This window comes from Lolium perenne, chromosome 3, assembly GCF_019359855.2.
Source record: "Lolium perenne isolate Kyuss_39 chromosome 3, Kyuss_2.0, whole genome shotgun sequence".
In the NCBI taxonomy this organism is placed as follows: domain Eukaryota; kingdom Viridiplantae; phylum Streptophyta; class Magnoliopsida; order Poales; family Poaceae; genus Lolium; species Lolium perenne.
This window is the reverse complement of record NC_067246.2, coordinates 125749600-125768442: the sequence shown is the minus strand read 5'-3', so window position 1 is coordinate 125768442 and position 18843 is coordinate 125749600.

Sequence of the window (18843 nt, the reverse complement as noted above, 5' to 3'; positions counted from 1 at the left end):
TCGTCCATAACAAGAGGAGGGCCGGAGTGGAGAGGGGCGGTGGAGGCGGGGGTGAGTGCAGGGATCGTCGACGGCTATGAGGAACGGGTGGCTGTGGTGGTAGCGGTCTGGCCATGATTCTATGTTTCTCCTCTAGCCCAACAACAACAATTGTCGGTTCAGCACATCAATATGGTCATGCCGGACCTTAATTCAGTCCACCAGTAGATGAACAAATGGAAGTAGTTGATGAACAAGATATTGGAGTAGATGAGGCAATGGATGATGTGGATGACCAAGAGACTGGTACAGACAAGTTCAGTTAAATCCATTGATCATTTATATTCTGAAGTTTGATTACATTAACATGGGTAACTCAAACAATCTGCAAGTTTTAGTACAAATTCTCATCAGTGATTCTAGAAGTAAGTTTGACAACACTAATGTTCCCTGTTTTATTCTAGGAGTGTCAAAATGCATGTCATACACAAGAAACTAATAAAGGAACTAGCACTGATGTTGCTTTTAACAGTAGGACAATGTAAACTGCAAGAATAACTCCTAGACAATGTTGCTTTTAACAAAAGAATCATTTAGATGAAAAAAATCCTAAACAAGGTATCAAGGTGTTGGTGACATTATAGTAGAACTCTCAGAAAAGTCAAGACAAAAGAAGAAAGTTGGAACAAATCCAGCAGTGCACTGAACATACCCGACCTCCACCGCATAGAGAGAGAGAGAGAGAGAGAGAGAGAGAGAGAGAGAGAGAGAGAGAGAGAGAGAGAGAGAGAGAGAGAGAGAGAGAGAGAGAGGCAACAACAGCTCCAACTCCTCCTGTTAGACACCAAGGCGACTCAAAATTGAAGAAAACCAACCTTTCAAGAACTTCAAATTGTTCCTGGCTTCAGGTTACATCATGTCTTTCAGCTAGGTAGAAATAGAAGCAAATAATCAGAATTCAGTAAGTGGCATGGGTTGTGATGAGGTTGTACCCTCAGCAATGTTCAAGGTTATGGACTTAGGTTTTGGGAAAGACGACTCCTAAAGATTCCGGGACCGAGAGTAGGGATAACGTACCCAGGTTTACGTTCCCACGGTGGAGGATCGCTACGTTTTGCTAGCAATCGAGTATATGATAATATATGTACAGGGTGCCGCCGTAGGCGGATTATATCTAGTCTAGTCTAATCTCTATGTTGTGATGTCTATGTGTGTGTGCCCTCAAGAGGTGCCCCTGCCTGATCTTATATATGCAATTGGGTTGGGGTTTACAAGAGTCCTAGTCTATTACATTATTGGAGTCCTCTTTTTTGTAGTCCAAGTCGATACTACATGTGGATCCATTTTGTAGAATCCTTATGCTAGTTCACCTCCATAATCGGCACCGAGTATAGCAATAATGGGTACCCGAAGGATAATACCTGCATCAGGCTGCTTGGATATATTATTCAGAAGTGCATAAATAAACAGGAAACCACCCGAGTTTTGCTTCTTGTTTGGGATAAAAATTCTACCCGCACATACCATTTCATAGACAAATTAATAAAGGGGAGTATGTAGAGATGCAAGAAAGAGGCAAAAGGAGAAAAGGATACATACATCTTGCTATCTAGGCATGTAGGTCATCTTATACTATTCTTTTTGCTCTGTAGAAGACCTTGTGCATCAACTCCTTAAGGATTCTCCCGCATCTGTAAAAACTTGCTTCAATTCCTTTGAATAAACAATCATTTTTGCACCAGGAGCAGACACTCCGTCAGCAATGCAATAGTTTCCATATAAAAGTGAGAACCAATTTCTTTTAGTGTTACTGGAAACAAAATATGTAGCTCTGCAAACAAAAAAATGATCCCCTATTTCTGTGTTGAATGCATTTCACAAGATACACGCATAAACTTCCAAAAATAAATCCATACCAAAATTCTAAACTATACGGAGGCGTTGGATCTGCGTACAATTATAGGAGTAGCCAGAGTTTAGTGATCATGCAAATGCATACCTAAGGCAAGCCGTGCAGGCAGATCCAACGCCTCCAGCCCAGCAGCTCATCGCTTCCAGTCCCCATGGAGTGCATCGTAACCTGTTTGTGGCACCTGGTGCACCATTATCATCCTCTTCTAAACAAGAAATGACTTAAGAAGCGATGGTGAAACTAAGTACGAGAAATGACTTAGGGCATGTACAGTAGGGTCTAATCAGCCGTCTGTAAGCCAGGACACGTAGGAACGCGCCTGATGTGTCAGAAAGAGAAAGCTAGTAACTGTCGAGTCCGTCTGTAATTATACAGACGATCTATTCCCGCACAAATCGCTCCTTAACGTCGTCCTTTTCCCCATTGTATTGACCCGTTGCTTGTGTCCCGGGTTCCTGGCCTTCAAGATCCCCCTTTTTTTTCGCAACTTCTGGTTCTCTATCCAACTAATCAACACACGTTCCGGAAGTAGTTGGCTGATTTTGCGGTGTGCTACAGATAGCAAAAAAAGAAGTCTGTTGTAAATAGTGTCTTTAAGTCTGTCTGTAATTGACGTGGAGGATCTTTACAGACTGCATGTATCTAAACTACTGTACATGCCCTTAGGAGTCATGAAATCCTATATTGAATTACATTTAATATTGCAAGGTATTTTAATACTTGATCTTATAAAATAAATATGTTACTTGATCTCCCTAAGGGTACATGAGAGACAGCATAACTTAGGTTCTCCTCGGTCTTAGGAACGTAGGGGGAGAAGTCATGTATATCGATCAGCTGTGCAAAGGCCTTATTCGATGTGTAAACCTACATCGTTCGACAATGGACCAAGAACTAGTTAATCAACGATATTTTTATGCAGATCCACATCACAATATGCATGAAAGACATGCAGAACACCACATAAGGAACATTAAGCATAGATCTACACAATAGCATAACAAATCGATCTAATCTGGACATCCTTCATGCACATCGAAACAAGAACTATAGTAAGATAAACACGATGACCCACAAATATAGCGGGTGTATCGTAGTACTTTCGATAAATAAGAGTGACGAACCCAACGAGGAGAAGAAGGTGTTGACAATCAGCTTTGATCAAGGATTCACTGTAAACACTAGCAAACAAGTTTTCAGGGGTATTTGATATTGCAAATAAATAAAGTACGAGTAAATAAAGTACGTGATGCTGAAGTTGCTCATGAATGCTTCTTCAAAATCAAGCCAACCATTTATGCTTCCCTTTGGCAAATTGTTAAGACAAATGCGTGTCGGTCCCACCAATAAGGACGGTATGATTCTCACCGTCCAACGCCGGTTTCCTCCGTCAGCTGTGGTTCCTCCACCTCCAGCGACGTATACCGCCGTCACATAGTCCGCTAGCCAATCTTCCGGCTTCGTGGTGCCATCGTATGTTTTTGTGTCACGGGGCAACTGAAAGTTGCGTATTGGTGGTTCTTCCCTCATGATCCGCGGTCCAAAGCATTTCGGACCCGGCGGACCCTCAGCCTCAATCATTTCGGATAGATACACTCTGTCCAGCATGTGCCTCGCATCCCGGTCTGACAGGCATCTTTCTCCGACACGTTCCCCCAACGGGTTTCGGTAAGCTCTGACCCTTTCCATTCCGAAACCGGCTTCATTGTATCGTTCCGGTATCGCAGCTTTTCCTCACTGGTACCTTGGTGGTGGCATTTCCTCCTCAGCATAAGCTGCTCTAGCCGCTCGATAATTTTTCCCGGTTTCTCCTTTAGCGGCATAAGCGTTTCCGGTGTAGCCATTTCCGGCATAGCCACGGCCTGCCCCTTGGTTTTTTCTACCGGTATCATGTTGCCCGGTTTGTTGTTTTCCGGCCAGAACCGGATCATACACAGTCATTTGCTGTACATTTGCATCTTTTTCTCTTCTGTCAGGATGGGGGGACGATGCCTGCCCATGTGACTTGCTTCCGGCATTTCTAGCCGAGCGAACCGATTTTGATACCGCAGCTGCTTTGTTGATACGAGCCAGCTCAGCATTTTGTGCCTCAATCATAATAAGTAACTCCCTTACTCGATCTTGCTGTTTTGCTAAGGCCTCACCTGAAAGCGATTCACACATTTCTACTGCAGCCCTAGCAGCTTTTATTGTTTTATCCGGACTGTTGTACTTAGGTTTCTCTACCATGCTCAAAGATACCGACGCACTCTTACCGGAAAGCACTTCCCGACGCAGATCCTGCTCTAGATTGCGACCTCTAAGCTGGTTTCCCGCTACTCTAGTAGGGTTCGCGCTAATAGAAGCAAAGCCATGTGCAGCGTTATACTCACGTAGGGTCGGGTTGAGCTCTTGCTGGGCCTTGACGATGTTCGCTGCGCCGGAGAGCAGCTTCTGTCGCTGCGCCTCCAGTTTGGCTTGAGTTGCGACGGGGTCGACGTTCTGCGCGATGGGCGTGGCCAACAAGCTCATGGCCGCTTGCAGCGGGGTCGCTTCTGGTGGCGCGGTAGATCTTCTGATAGGGCAAAGGTGTCCGATCTTTCGATGAGAGTATGATAGCGTCGATTTGTTGGTGGATTTCGTGCTTGACGATCCGACTACACGTGCAAAGCTCGTGCGCCAATGCAATCGCTAGGACAATCTCCGGGAATACTGATCTTGCGGATGCACGATCAACCTGACCAGCGAGGGTCTTAATTCCTACCTGAAATCGAGAACAAGTAAGAACTAATGATGCAATCAGAATATTGCGGATGAAATATGAAAGCTTTATTGAAAAAGGTGGGATTCCGAATAGTCGGTCTTGTTCTGGGCGTTGGCCTCAAAAGAAGTACACGAGAGTTGCTACAATGGCTAACTTTTAGTCTAATCAAAATCCGAGTCTAAACGTGACGGCTATGGAGTATTTTAAGGAGGAAAATGTGGAGTTTCGGCCAGCCATACGTATGGTGGCCGAACCAAAACCTAGAAGGTCTTTCCCCCTTCAATACAGACTCTAAAAATGGCTATCTTAATTCCTGCGAAAATGACATGGGCCTGGCCCAAAACTAAAGGTGACGCGGCACCATATTATGCTATGGACGAAATTATGAAGTGGAAAACTCTATATTTCGTCCATGTCTTCATCTCTTCTTATGGTGGCTTCAAAGTTCTGAAATCTCCACTTGCGGCGTCATCTTCAATCCTCAAATGCTTGTTGCCATCTCCTCCATGCGTGATCATGCTCCAATGCTTGTCCTCCTCATCCATGCTTGGTCCATCATTCCTAAGAGTAACAAACATATCTAATTTAGGCAGCATCATATTCTCATGTATGTGAGGAATAGTTCCAAGAAACGAAAGTACCTGATAGTTAAGTTGTTTGGCACGAGCTCGAGTGATTGGTCTTTGTATTTGTGTGGCTGTAGGTACAACGGTTGTATCAATAGATGGGATGTCCTCATCATGCCCCTCTTCTTGAATTGAAGTCGTCCTCGATAAAAGCTCCTCTTCTTCACCAAAGTAAGGCTTCAAATCTGCAATGTTAAATGTAGGACTAACCGGACCCAATTCTGCAGGAAGCTCAAGTTTATATGCATTATCATTTATTTTCTCTAACACCTTAAAAGGATCAGCAGCGCGTGGCATTAGTTTAGACTTGCGCAATTCAGAAAAACGATCTTTGCGCAAATGCAACCAAACAAGATCACCAACATCAAACACAATATGCTTTCTTCCTCTATCCCCAGCAATTTTATACTTAGCATTCATGCGATCTATGTTGTCTTTGGTAGTCTCATGCAATTTTAGTATCAATTCAGCACGGTCTGTAGCATCCAAATTATTTTGCACCGAAGATGGTAAAGGCAACAAATCAATAGGTGCACGTGGTACATAACCATACACAATCTCAAAAGGGCACATCTTAGTGGTAGAATGCAGCGAACGATTGTAAGCAAATTCAATATGAGGTAAACATTCTTCCCATAATTTTAAGTTCTTCTTCAAAACAGCCCGCAACATAGTAGACACTGTCTATTTACTACTTCAGTTTGTCCATCAGTTTGGGGATGACATGTAGTACTAAACAGCAATTTAGTCCCCAATTTAGCCCATAAACATCTCCAAAAGTGGCTAAGAAACTTAGTATCACGATCAGAAACAATAGTATTTGGCACACCATGTAAACAAACAATTTCGCGAAAGAACAAATCAGCAACATGTGTAGCATCATCAGTCTTGTGACATGGAATAAAGTGTGCCATCTTAGAAAACCGATCCACAACAGTAAAGATACTATCCCTCCCCTTCTGTGTACGAGGCAAACCCAAAACGAAATCCATAGAAATATCCTCCCAAGGTACACTAGGAACAGGAAGAGGCATATATAAACCATGTGGATTAAGTCGAGACTTAGCTTTTTGACATGTAGTGCAGCGTGCCACAAATCTCTCAACATCTCGACGCATACGTGGCCAAAAAAAGTGTGCAGCAAGTACATCCTCCGTCTTCTTCACACCTAAGTGTCCCATCAATCCTCCTCCATGCGCCTCCTGCAACAACAAAAGACGTACGGAACCATCTGGGATGCATAGCTTGTTAGCACGGAACACAAATCCATCATTGAAGACGAATTTGTTCCATGTTCTACCATCTTTATAATTCAGCAACACATCTTTAAAATCAGCATCATGCAAGTATTGTTCCTTTATGGTTTCTAATCCAAAAATCTTGAAGTCAAGTTGAGATAGCATAGTATAACGGTGCGACAAAGCATCACCAATAACATTATCTTTACCCTTTTTGTGTTTGATAACATAAGGAAAAGACTCAATAAACTCAACCCACTTTGCATGGCGATGATTCAACTTAGCTTGACTACGAATATGCTTCAAAGATTCATGATCAGAATGTATAACAAATTCTTTAGGCCATAAATAATGTTGCCAAGTTTCTAATGTCCGAACCAGCGCATACAATTCTTTATCATAAGTAGAATAGTTCAGACTAGGCCCACTCAATTTCTCACTAAAATATGCAACAAGTTTGCCCTCTTGTAATAACACACCTCCCAAACCAATTCCACTAGTATCACATTCAAGCTCAAAAGTCTTATTGAAATCAGAAAGTTGGAGTAATGGAGCATGTATTAACTTATCTTTCAGAATCATGAAAGCTTCTTGTTGTGCATCGCCCCACACAAAGGGCACATCCTTCTTTGTAAGCTCATTCAGCGGCGCAACAATGGATCCAAAATCTTTCACAAAGCGCCTATAGAAACCAGCGAGGCCAAGAAAACTCCTCACTTGTGTGACCATCTTGGGCTGCGGCCAACTCTCAATTGCCTCAATCTTGGCTGGATCAACTTCAATTCCCTGCGCAGTAACAACATAGCCAAGAAACGCAACTCGATTGGTGCAAAATGTGCACTTCTCAAGATTACCATACAAACGTGCATCACGTAAAGCATTAAAAACAACACGTAAATGATCCAAATGTTCCTCCAAAGATTTGCTATAAATCAGAATATCATCAAAGTATACCACCACAAAACATCCAATAAAAGCACATAAAACTTCGTTCATCAGTCTCATGAAAGTACTAGGTGCATTAGTTAGACCAAAAGGCATTACTAACCACTCATATAAGCCGAACTTAGTTTTAAACGATGTTTTCCATTCATCTCCTAATTGCATACGAATCTGGTGGTAACCACTACGCAAATCAACTTTAGAGAACATAATAGAACCACTCAATTCATCAAGCATATCATCCAAACGAGGTATATGATGACGGTATCGAATTGTAATATTATTAATAGCTCTACAATCAGTACACATGCGTGAAGAACCATCCTTCTTAGGTACCAAGATAATAGGAACAACACATGGGCTAAGAGACTCACGAATGTAACCTTTATCTTGGAGAACCTGAATTTGTCGCTGAATCTCTTTCGTCTCTTCAGGATTGGTACGGTATGGTGCACGGTTGGGCAGCGAAGCTCCTGAAATCAAGTCAATCTGGTGTTCTATGCCACGAATAGGTGGTAGTCCAGGGGGAACATCTTGTGGGAACACATCAATGAATTCCTGCAAAAGGTTAGCAACCGCAGGTGGCAAAGAAGGAGGCATATCCTCAAATGAAAACATAACTTCTTTGCAAATAATAGCATAGAATTGAGTAGTGTTCACATCAAGTTCAGCAATATCAGATTTGCTAGCAAGCAAACAAGGATTCTTCAAACGAATTTCAGTAGCATGGTTTGAATCAGATTTAGTATTAGTCTTATGTGGCACAAAATCTGCAGCAACAATCTGATTTTCACTCTTATTTTCTCCTAGTTTTTTAATCTACTAGCTCTCGCAAGATCATCTTTTACTATTTGTTCAGGAGTCGTAGGTTTGAGACCAATTTTCTTTCCATCATGCATAAGAGAATACTGATTAGTTCTACCATTATGAACAAATTCTCTATCAAATTGCAAAGGTCTACCAAGTAACAAAGAACAAGCTTGCATAGGTACAACATCACAATCAACAAAATCGGAATATGTACCAATAGTAAAATGCACACGTGTAGTTCTTGTTACCTTGAGCTTCCGAGAGCTCTCAAACCATTGAATGTAATATGGATGTGTGCGCTGTATCGTAGGTAGAGAAAGCTTCTCCACCATGCCAACGCTAGCCAGATTATTGCAGCTCCCTCCATCAATGATGATCCTTATAGCTCACTCTTTTACAACGCCTCTTGTTTGAAACAGATTGTGGCGTTGATTGATGTCTACGTTCCCCCTCCTTTCCTGTAGACAGTGTTGGGCCTCCAAGAGCAGAGGTTTGTAGAACAGCAGCAAGTTTTCCCTTAAGTGGATCACCCAAGGTTTATCGAACTCAGGGAGGAAGAGGTCAAAGATATCCCTCTCATGCAAACCCTGCAACCACAAAGCAAGAAGTCTCTTGTGTCCCCAACACACCTAATAGGTGCACTAGTTCGGCGAAGAGATAGTGAAATACAGGTGGTATGAATAAGTATGAGCAGTAGCAACGGTGCCAGAAAATAGCTTGCGGGCGTGTAGTTGATGGTGGTGGTATTGCAGCAGTAGTAACGCAAAGAAACAAGAAACAAGCGTAGTAACGCAGCAGTATTTAGGAACAAGGCCTAGGGATTAGACTTTCACTAGTGGACACTCTCAACATTGATCACATAATACAGATAAATGCATACTCTACACTCTTGTTGGATGATGAACACATTGCGTAGGATTACACGAACCCTCAATGCCGGAGTTAACAAGCTCCACAATAATGCTCATGTTTTAGTAACCTTTAGTGTAAGATAGATCAATAGACTAAACCAAGTACTAACATAGCATGCACACTGTCACCTTCATGCATATGTAGGAGGCATAGATCACATCAATATTATCATAGCAATAGTTAACTTCGCAATCTACAAGAGATCATGATCATAGCATAAACCAAGTACTAACACGGTGCACACACTGTCACCTTTACACACGTGCAGGAGGAATATAACTACTTTAATAACTTTGCTAGAGTAGCACATAGATAAATTGTGATACAAACTCATATGAATCTCAATCATGTAAAGCAACTCATGAGATTATTGTATTGAGGTACATGGGAGAGAGATGAACCACATAGCTACCGGTACAGCCCCGAGCCTCGATGGAGAACTACTCCCTCCTCATGGGAGCAGCAGCGGTGATGAAGATGGCGGTGGAGATGGCAGCGGTGTCGATGGAGAAGCCTTCCGGGGGCACTTCCCCGCTCCGGCAGCGTGCCGGAACAGAGACTCCTGTCCCCCAGATCTTGGCTTCGCGATGGCGGCGGCTCTGGAAGGTTTCTGTGGGTTTCGTCGAACGTATCAGGGTTTTCGCGACGGAGGCTTTAAATAGGCGAAGAGGCGGCGCAGGAGGGCTGAAGGGGTGCCCACACCATATGGCGGCGCGGCCAGGGCCAGGGCCGTGCCGGCCTATGGTCTGGGGGCCCAGTGCCCCCCTCTGGTCCTTCTCGTGTGTTCTGGATGCTTCCGGTGAAAATAGGAACCTGGGCGTTGATTTCGTCCAATTCCGAGAATATTTCGTTACTAGGATTTCTGAAACCAAAAACAGCAGAAAACAGGAACTGGCACTTCGGCATCTTGTTAATAGGTTAGTTCCAGAAAATGCACGAATATGACATAAAATGTGCATATAACATGTAGAAATCATCAATAATGTGGCATGGAACATAAGAAATTATCGATACGTCGGAGACGTATCAGCATCCCCAAGCTTAGTTCTGCTCGTCCCGAGCAGGTAAAACGATAACAAAGATAATTTCTGAAGTGACATGCCATCATAATCTTGATCATACTATTTGTAAAGCATATGTAGTGAATGCAGCGATCAAAACAATGTATATGACATGAGTAAACAAGTGAATCATATAGCAAAGACTTTTCATAAATAGTACTTCAAGACAAGCATCAATAAGTCTTACATAAGAGTTAACTCATAAAGCAATAATTCAAAGTAGAGGCATTGAAGCAACACAAAGGAAGATGAAGTTTCAGCGGTTGCTTTCAACTTATAACATGTATATCTCATGGATATTTGTCAACATAGAGTAATATAATAAGTGCAATAAGCAAGTATGTAGGAATCAATGCACAGTTCACACAAGTGTTTGCTTCTTAAGATGGAGAGAAATAGGTGAACTGACTCAACAATGAAAGTAAAAGAATGGTCCTTCAAAGAGGAAAGCATCGATTGCTATATTTGTGCTAGAGCTTTGATTTTGAAAACAAGAAACAATTTTGTCAACGGTAGTAATAAAGCATATGTATCATGTAAATTATATCTTATAAGTTGCAAGCCTCATGCATAGTGTACTAATAGTGCCCGCACCTTGTCCTAATTAGCTTGGACTACCGGATCATCACAATGCACATGTTTTGACCAAGTGTCACAAAGGGGTACCTCTATGCTGCCTGTACAAAGGTCTAAGGAGAAAGCTCGCATTGGATTTCTCGCTATTGATTATTCTCAACTTAGACATCCATACCGGGACAACATAGACAACAGATAATGGACTCCTCTTTTATGCATAAGCATGTAACAACAATTAATAATTTTCTCATTTGAGATTGACGATATATGTCCAAAACTGAAACTTCCACTATGGATCATGGCTTTAGTTAGCGGCCCAATGTTCTTCTCTAACAATATGCATGCTTAACCATAAGGTGGTAGATCTCTCTTACTTCAGACAAGACGGACATGCATAGCAACTCACATGAAATTCAACAATGAATAGTTGATGGCGTCCCCAGTGAACATGGTTATCGCACAACAAGCAACTTAATAAGAGATAAAGTGCATAATTACATATTCAATACCACAATAGTTTTTAAGCTATTTGTCCCATGAGCTATATATTGCAAAGGTGAATGATGGAATTTTAAAGGTAGCACTCAAGCAATTTACTTTGGAATGGCGGAAAAATACCATGTAGTAGGTAGGTATGGTGGACACAAATGGCATAGTGGTTGGCTCAAGTATTTTGGATGCATGAGAAGTATTCCCTCTCGATACAAGGTTTAGGCTAGCAAGGTTTATTTGAAACAAACACAAGGATGAACCGGTGCAGCAAAACTCACATAAAAGACATATTATAAACATTATAAGACTCTACACCGTCTTCCTTGTTGTTCAAACTCAATACTAGAAATTATCTAGACCTTAGAGAGACCAAATATGCAAACCAAATTTTAGCATGCTCTATGTATTTCTTCATTAGTAGGTGCAAAGTATATGATGCAAGAGCTTAAACATGAGCACAACAATTGCCAAGTATCAAATTACCCAAGACATTATAGCAATTACTACATGTATCATTTTCCAATTCCAACCATATAACAATTTAACGAAGAAGAAACTTCGCCATAAATACTATGGGTAAAGCCTAAGGACATACTTGTCCATATGCTACAGCGGAGCGTGTCTCTCTCCCACAAAGTGAATGCTAGGATCCATTTTATTCAAACAAAACAAAAACAAATAGACGCTCCAAGTAAAGTACATAAGATGTGACCGAATAAAAATATAGTTTCAAGGGAGGAACCTGATAATGTTGTCGATGAAGAAGGGGATGCCTTGGGCATCCCCAAGCTTAGACGCTTGAGTCTTCTTAGAATATGCAGGGGTGAACCACCGGGGCATCCCCAAGCTTAGAGCTTTCACTCTTCTTGATCATAATATATCATCCTCCTCTCTTGACCCTTGAAAACTTCCTCCACACCAAACTCGAAACAAACTCATTAGAGGGTTAGTGCATAATCAAAAACTCACATGTTCAGAGGTGACACAATCATTCTTAACACTTCTGGACATTGCTCAAAGCTACTGGAAGGTAATGGAACAAAGAAATCCACCCAACACAGCGAAAGAAGCAATGCGAAATAAAAGGCAGAATCTGTCAAAACAGAACAGTCCGTAAAGACGAATTTTAAAATGGCACCAGACTTGCTCAGATGAAAATGCTCAAATTGAATGAAAGTTGCGTACATATCTGAGGATCACTCACGTAAATTGGCATAATTTTCTGAGTTACCTACAGAGAATTAGCCCCAGATTCGTGACAGCAAAAAAACAGTTTCTGCGCAGTAATCCAAATATAGTATTGACTTTACTATCAAAGACTTTACTTGGCACAACAAAACACAACACTAAGATAAGGAGAGGTTGCTACAGTAGTAAACAACTTCCAAGACACAAATATAAAATAAAGTACTGTAGCAAAATAACACATGGGTTATCTCCCAAGAAGTTCTTTCTTTATAGCCATTAAGATGGGCTCAGCAGTTTTAATGATGCACTCATAAGAAATAGTAGTTGAAGCGAAAGAGGGCATCCAGAGGCAAATTCAAAACACATTTAAGTCTAACATGCTTCCTATGCATAGGAATCTTGTAAATAAACAAGTTCATGAAAAGCAAAGTAACAAGCATAGGAAGATAAAACAAGTATAGCTTCAAAAATTTCAGCACATAGAGAAGTGTTTTAGTAACATGAAAATTTCTACAACCATATTTTCCTCTCTCATAATAACTTTCAGTAGTGTCATGAGCAAACTCAACAATATAACTATCACATAAAGCATTCTTATCATGAGTCTCATGCATAAAATTATTACTACTCCCAACATAAGCATAGTTATTCTTATTAATTGTAGTAGGAGCAAATTCAACAAAGTAGCTATCATTATTATTCTCATCAAGTGTAGGAGGCATAGTATTATCATCATAAAAATTACTCTCCATAGTAGGCGGCACTAAAAGACCAATATCATTATAATCATCATAAATAGGAGGCAAAGTATCATCAAAGAAAATTTTCTCCTCAATGCTTGGGGGACTAAAAAGATCATGAAAACCAGCTTCCCCAAGCTTAGAATTTTCCATATCATTAGCAACAATGGTGTTCAAAGTGTTCATATTAATATGTTCCATGGGTTTTTTAATTTTCGGATCAAACCATCCTAAATCAGGAAAAAGATTAAAAAGCTCACCAATTTTTTTGTTGTTTTCCATTATGCCTAACTAGTGTAAAACAAGAAACAAAAAGTTGCAATTGCAGGATCTAAAGGAAATAGCTTCGAGTACTTACGGCGCCGGGAAATAGCTTAGTAGCCGAGATCCGGAGTGTGAGTACCTTTTACCTTTCCTCCCCGGCAACGGCGCCAGAAATTTAGCTTGATGTCTACGTTCCCCCTCCTTTCCTGTAGACAGTGTTGGGCCTCCAAGAGCAGAGGTTTGTAGAACAGCAGCAAGTTTTCCCTTAAGTGGATCACCCAAGGTTTATCGAACTCAGGGAGGAAGAGGTCAAAGATATCCCTCTCATGCAAACCCTGCAACCACAAAGCAAGAAGTCTCTTGTGTCCCCAACACACCTAATAGGTGCACTAGTTCGGCGAAGAGATAGTGAAATACAGGTGGTATGAATAAGTATGAGCAGTAGCAACGGTGCCAGAAAATAGCTTGCGGGCGTGTAGTTGATGGTGGTGGTATTGCAGAGAGTAACGCAAAGAAACAGTAAACAAGCAGTAGTAACGCAGCAGTATTTAGGAACAAGGCCTAGGGATTAGACTTTCACTAGTGGACACTCTCAACATTGATCACATAACAGAACAGATAAATGCATACTCTACACTCTTGTTGGATGATGAACACATTGCGTAGGATTACACGAACCCTCAATGCCGGAGTTAACAAGCTCCACAATAATGCTCATGTTTTAGTAACCTTTAGTGTAAGATAGATCAATAGACTAAACCAAGTACTAACATAGCATGCACACTGTCACCTTCATGCATATGTAGGAGGCATAGATCACATCAATATTATCATAGCAATAGTTAACTTCGCAATCTACAAGAGATCATGATCATAGCATAAACCAAGTACTAACACGGTGCACACACTGTCACCTTTACACACGTGCAGGAGGAATATAACTACTTTAATAACTTTGCTAGAGTAGCACATAGATAAATTGTGATACAAACTCATATGAATCTCAATCATGTAAAGCAGCTCATGAGATTATTGTATTGAGGTACATGGGAGAGAGATGAACCACATAGCTACCGGTACAGCCCCGAGCCTCGATGGAGAACTACTCCCTCCTCATGGGAGCAGCAGCGGTGATGAAGATGGCGGTGGAGATGGCAGCGGTGTCGATGGAGAAGCCTTCCGGGGGCACTTCCCCGCTCCGGCAGCGTGCCGGAACAGAGACTCCTGTCCCCCAGATCTTGGCTTCGCGATGGCGGCGGCTCTGGAAGGTTTCTGTGGGTTTCGTCGAACGTATCAGGGTTTTCGCGACGGAGGCTTTAAATAGGCGAAGAGGCGGCGCAAGAGGGCTGAAGGGGTGCCCACACCATATGGCGGCGCGGCCAGGGCCTGGGCCGCGCCGGCCTATGGTCTGGGGGCCCAGTGCCCCCCCCCCTCTGGTCCTTCTCATGTGTTCTGGATGCTTCCGGTGAAAATAGGAACCTGGGCGTTGATTTCGTCCAATTCCGAGAATATTTCGTTACTAGGATTTCTGAAACCAAAAACAGCAGAAAACAGGAACTGGCACTTCGGCATCTTGTTAATAGGTTAGTTCCAGAAAATGCACGAATATGACATAAAATGTGCATATAACATGTAGAAATCATCAATAATGTGGCATGGAACATAAGAAATTATCGATACGTCTATCATTGATCATGCTCAGATTTGCCCAATTGCACGCTCAACACACGATGTGCAACTAAGCTCATGTACTGATCAGCAGTGTCAGCTTCCATTACCTCCATCTCTCTCTCAGAATCAGAATTGGTACCGTCACGTACAACAATAAGAGCCAATGTATCTTCATCAAAGTCACTTGCAGAATCATATTCTCCATCTTCACGCACCAACATCACACGCTTGGTTCTGCATTCTCTCTCTATGTGACCAAATCCCAAGCATTTGCGACATTGAATATCGCGCGTCTTCCCCGTGGAGGCCATGTAAGATGAACTCCGAGGAGGACCAACAGATGGTGGTGGAGTAGCAGCCGATGGTGCGCGTGATGCAGGCGCGGTGTACTTGGAGGTAGTAGGCGCTGGTGCAGCCCCACGAGATGGTGGTGCTGATGGTCGCAGAGACCATGATGATGTACGACCTGCAGAAACATTAGCTCTACTCCATGGTGGTTGACGATCCTGCACTTCATGTTCAGCTTGGCAAGCAAGATCAAACAAGCGAGTAATAGTGTTGTACTCCTTATAATCTAAAATATGTTGAATCTCTTTATTCAAACCACCAAAGAAACGTGCAAGCATAGCCTCATTATCCTCTACAATACCACAGCGAATCATGCCAGTTTGCAATTATTGATAATAGTCTTCTACAGAATTTTTTCCTTGTTCTAAGCGAGACAATTTTTTTAGCAAATCACGTTGATAATGTGGAGGAACAAAACGAGTACGCATAGCAAGTTTTAAACCAACCCAAGTAGTAGGAATATTTGCTGGATGTGCTCTACAATATTCAGACTACTAAATAGAAGCAAAATCTTTGAACTCACAAGTAGCAGCACTAACACGCAAGTGATCAGGGTATTTTAAACATGCAAAGCGTTGTTCTACTTCCAATTCTCATGTAAGATATGCATCAGGATTATATCTACCCTCAAATGGCGGAATATTCAATTTAAGTTTTGCAACATGATCATCATCATGTACCAGCCGTGGAGGTGGTCAAGCGTTGCAGTTCAGTTGTCGTGGACGACCAGGTGCAGGTTGTTCGACTTCCTCACTGTCCAGCATGTTCTCCTCGACCTGCTCGTCCGCGTCCCCTTCATAGTCTTTGTATTCTTCATCAGAAGCGCGTCATGTGCGGCTGCTGCAGCAGGAGCGGTACCCGCAGGCACATCCACACGAGGAACGCGGCGTGCGCGTCGTCGCACGTTGTCGCGAGGTGGCGGCAACCGAGTCAAGAGCTCCTGGAACTTGGCGTCGAGCTTGGAGTTGAAAGCTGTTTCGAGGCCATCCAGTTTGTCCAACGCGTCGGTGAGTTTGGCGTCAACATCACAAATGCGCGCATCGACGTCGCGTGCATGCAAGCCCAAAAGGTGGGTGAAGTGAGCATGCAACTCCTCAGACATCATCTTGGCCGGGTCAACAGCGGTCGGTGTAGGTTCTGACATGGTTAGTACACCAAAAAGCACAAATGTATATGTCTACAAACTACGGAATATGGTGGTTCACGCGCAATTCGTCAAGCAACATACAAAGCTCTTACAAGGTCTTACCAAAAAGGGGGAAGGTGATACGGCAACCAACAAGGATCAACGTCTCCAAAGATTGCCAAAGCGATTACCAGGTGTCGACACGGTGCACGTGGAGACAATATGTAGAGCTGTAGGAAGGCTAATATGGTAGCAAAACATCAATTGTCAAACATCAATGCAATATTGAAAGTATGCTCAACATCGGTACTGTGCTGGTCCTAGGCTAGACCGTACTAAAGACGCGAGCCTAGAACACTAGCGAGGTCACGACGTGGTACACAAGCAACTAGCGGCAGCGATGAGGTGGCGACGCGAGGTGCGAAAAATCACTATGATGGCAAGTGTCTCAAACTGATCCCCAAGGTCTAAAAACAGTATAGCCTCAGAAAAAAAATTTGTCGGAATTTCTGGAAAGTGCTCCGGAAAGCGCGCAGGCGCCAGAAAAATGTCGCTATAACGGCCAGTGGCGAAAAGTGATCGCCAAGGTCAAAAACCAATGTAGCCAGAAATTTTTTCGGAGGCGGTTCCAGACTTTTTTTTGCTCTCCTTGACAATTCTTTACCGGCGGCCAAAATTTATCTCACAGAAAAAATTTCTACAGCACGGACGAAATTAGAAGGCAACAGCTAAGTAGGAAAAACAATAAAACCTAATTCTACTCGGACTCTGTTGCGGCAGAGAAACAACACGAATCTGTGTCGCGGTCGGAAACAGGGTATATGGCAGATGTATGTGATGGAGTATATGGCAGTGGCGGAAGTATATGGTGGGTGTATATGGCAGTGATCTGCGTATGGTGCGAGCGGACGGCGGCGACGTGACTAATATGACCAGAACTCGAAACTCTAAGGAACTAGACGCTAAGATCAGCAACTCGACACGAAGATGCAGACACAAATTCAACTATGCAAAACTGAAAAGACAATGCAAGGCGTGGCAGGGGGTTTATACGACGATATGATCTAAACCCTAATTGTATTTTTTTGGCTTTTTCGTGGTTTATGGGTATGATGGCAGATGCAATCTACACTAGGAAAACAGTAAAATCTCACCGAGCAACCTGAAATCTGATACCACTTGATAGGGCAAAGGTGTCTGATCTTTCGATGAGAGTATGATAGCGTCGATTTGTTGGTCGAGTTCGTGCTTGATGATCCGACTACACGTGCAAAGCTCGTGCGCCAATGCAATCGCTAGGACAATCTCCGGGAGTTACTGATCTTGCGGATGCACGATCAGCCTGACAAGCGAGAGTCTTAATTCCTACCTGAAATCGAGAACTAGTAAGAACTAATGATGCAATCAGAATATTGCGGATGAATGATGAAAGCTTTATTGAGAAAGGTGGGATTCCGAATAGTCGGTCTTGTTCTGGGTGTTGGCCTCAAAAGAAGTACACGAGAGTTGCTACAATGGCTAACTTTTAGTCTAATCAAAATCCGAGTCTAAACGTGACGACTATGGGGTATTTAAAGGAGGAAAAGGTGGGGTTTCGGCCAGCCATACGTATGATGGCCGAACCAAACCCTAGAAGGCCTTTCCCCCTTTAATACGGACTCTAAAAAGTGGCTATCTTAATTCCTGCGAAATGACATGGGCCTGGCCCAAAACTAAAGGTGACACAACATCATATTATGCTATGGACGAAATTATGAAGTGGACAACTCTATATTTCGTCCATGTCTTCATCTCTTCTTATGGTGGCTTCAAAGTTCTAAAATCTCCACTTGCGGCATCATCTTCAATCCTCAAATGCTTGCTGCCATCTCCTCCATGCGTGATCATGCTCCAATGATTGTCCTCCTCATCCATGCTTGGTCCATCATTCCTAAGAGTAACAAACTTATCTGATTTAGGCAGCATCATATTCTCATGTATGTGAGGAATAGTTCCAAGAAACGAAAGTACCTGATAGTTAAGTTGTTTGGCACGAGCTCGAGTGATTGGTCCTTGTATTTGTGTGGCTGTAGGTACAGCGGTTGTATCAATAGATGGGATGTCCTCATCATCTTCCGGCGACGATCTCGTCGTGCTCGGTCGGTGGCTTGGCCGTGCGCGTGGACTTGGTCTGCGCAGCGCCCTCCACTGCAGCTTCTTTGCCGGCGCATCCTGC